General features: G+C 32.5%; 1 long non-coding RNA gene across 1 annotated transcript; it reads right to left on the bottom strand.

Moving 5' to 3' along the window:
* Window positions 1-250: 250 nt before the first annotated feature.
* LOC113072509 (uncharacterized) lies at window positions 251-2471 on the bottom strand. The gene is made up of 4 exons (XR_003280306.1): window positions 2428-2471; window positions 1334-1501; window positions 987-1150; window positions 251-782 (listed from the first exon to the last, which is right to left on the bottom strand). It is a non-coding gene; the product is annotated as an uncharacterized LOC113072509 (long non-coding RNA).
* Between the last annotated feature and the right edge of the window lie 423 nt (window positions 2472-2894).

Here is a 2894-nt window from a genome sequence, read left to right as displayed (position 1 = left end):
ATGTTGTTACTACAGTATTCTGACTATAAACTTGTGAAATGAGCATTTCAATACATTCATCATACATTATAAAAACATTCATCAAATATTATAAAACTCACATCTGTTAAGCACAGTCAAATAAAACATCAAATATGTATGAAAGAGTTTCAAATATATAAATTACCAAATTTTCTGAACTTTTTCTCAAGTACCAACATGTTCTTTTTCATACAGAAAAAAACTTTTATGAACCTGAAAACTATATTTAAAGAAATAACCATTACACACTTACTGTTTATGCATTCACATAAGGTGCTCATCTTAATAAATTAATTCATTTTCAAATCTGGTCAAAACATTGTGTTCAACAGTTTCAACCACTAACATGTTTAAAACTAAATTTTGTATTTAGGAGTTACATATTGCTGATCACAAAATTATACAATATCTAAAGGTCTGTAATCTATTAAGTCACCAGGCAGCTTTGCCATGTCATAATCTTCAATTCTGAGGACAGTGAAGGAAAAAAGGTGTTCATCAAAATATTTACCTCTTAAATCTCAAGAACATACGTGCACATTCTCTTTCACTTTGGGGAATAATGTGCATAACCTCACCAAATAATGGTTCTTCCCTTTTATCTTCTTTTAAAGTCCGAACGCATCTTGTCCGGTATGTTGTTCCCAAAAAAACTGATATTATTCGTCACATGAATTGAACTGGTATAAGTGAGTCTCAAAATGAGTCGGTCTTAAGCTTGTCAAGCAATTTGTCTTCCTTCTACAAAGATCCAATCACAACTGGGAAAGCATTTGGCACAGTCGTTTAAAAAAAAAGTGAAGTGAAGATGCAGGTCACATGCAAAAGAGAAAATTAAAACAAATTTTATTTTAAATGATTATTTTGTCATAAATTCAATGTTAAAATTCACATTTATTTTTCTTATTTAAACTACGTTTAGAAATGTATGCACATGCAACAGACAGTGAGGTAGAAAATTATACCATCATGCTGATTGTCAGCTTTCTCCAGAAAGTGATTGATGTCATTTTTTTCTCCAAGGATGCTACTTCCTTAAGCTTTGGAATTATGGTCTCTTCCCATTTACGGATGAGCAAGTTTTCTTTTCTATCTGTGAGCTTGGAAAATTCTATGTCCATCCTCAATGCTAAAAAACAGAAAAAAAAAAATATATATATATTAATATTACAATTATGAAATACAAGTATGCAGAAATGGCTCTTACATTGACAAAAAAATAAATAATTATAACTTATTTAAATATAATGTCATTTAATTTAATTTCCAAACAAATACACTGTACATCTGCTAAACAACCACATATACTCACAATTCATGTTTCCCTACGAGGTCAATGACAGCAGCTTTAACAAGAAACTTTATTGAGGAAATAAACAACATCATTGTCTGTTCGTTTTCTCTCATGATTGAAGGGGCTTTTTCTTCAAGTGATGTCTGCAAGCTAGGTGTGGTCCCAAGTTGCATCTGTTGAAGGACACTAAGAAATGACAAAAACATTTTATTTATTTATTTACATTTGGTCATTTAGCAGATGCTTTTATCCAAAGCGATTTACAAATGTGGACAATGGGAGCAATCAAAATCAACAAAAGAGCAATGTAAGTGCTATAACAAGTCTCAGTTACCTTAACGCAGTACACATGGGCTTTTTACATATAATAAATAAAAATAAAACAGATAGAATAGAAAAGGAATAGAGCAAGCTAATGTTAGAGGTCTTTTTTTTTTTTTTTTTTTTTTGCTAATTGTATAATAGATGGAAAAAAATGGGAAGAAATTAATGGTTAACCTGTAACGTTAATGGTTGAACACTTCCTTCTATAATGAATCCTGGTTGTTGCTTGCAATATAATATACTTGAAATTTGTCAAGCTCCCTCACTCTTGTATTCACATCAGTGTCATTCTTGAAAATCTGAGTCAAGTATTCGATCAAGAGATACTTGTTGAGAATGCTCAGTTTTGGGTGAAGTTATCAGTTTTTTTTTTTTTCACAAAAATTACATTTTAAATAGTCAGTGTCACTAGTCAGGTAAATTAAGTTAGCACAAAATGGCGCACAAGGTTGATTACGTTACGTTCGCGTTGTTGAACACGAAATATTCCATAGTAATTGTAAAAGGACGGTAATGTTAATGGGTTCATGCTCAAAACATACTCAAGTCTTACCCTAAATATGTACCATTCTGCCAACACATATTTACAAAAACCGCACGAAATGCCCTAGCTTGCGTGCCCATTGACAACATTTAGTTTACAGGCCTCCTGTGTATTTGGAGTACGGAACATGGAGGCAACATAAAAGTTAACAATACAACTACTTGGACAACTAACACAAAACAATCTTAAGGAAGATGGGAAAAATATTTACTATTATAGATGTATTTTAATTATTTTCACTCACCTGAGGCAGAGAGTCGCATTATCTGACAGGGCTGTCGGAGCGACGGTTGAAAAAGAACGTCACTGCGCAGGCGCGCCACGAGCGCAGAAGCTCACAGCATGTACATTCTCCCCACGCGCTTAAATGCTTATTTTATATTGGCAACATAATAAATAAACTACATAAATACAGTAGACCTCGCCCTTTGACTTCAGACAAAATAAATATGCATTTTATTTCAATATGTACTGCTTAAATGTGTTTAACACAGACATTGTGTAAACATTTAAGCACAATATTTACACACAATGTGTCTGTAGTAACACAACATGTGTTACAAATCGTTTAACACAAATTTTGTGTAAATTTTTAACACATCTTTTTTAAGAGTGTGTGAACTTCCTGTGTAACTTCTTTGATTAACCGGAATGAATACGTCATTAAGCAATATTGAAGCGCTCGTGTTTGAAGACGTGTGCACGAGCCTC

The sequence above is a fragment of the Carassius auratus genome, unplaced genomic scaffold, assembly GCF_003368295.1.
Source record: "Carassius auratus strain Wakin unplaced genomic scaffold, ASM336829v1 scaf_tig00009243, whole genome shotgun sequence".
Classification (NCBI taxonomy): domain Eukaryota; kingdom Metazoa; phylum Chordata; class Actinopteri; order Cypriniformes; family Cyprinidae; genus Carassius; species Carassius auratus.
This window is presented reverse-complemented; position numbering and strand designations above follow the sequence as displayed.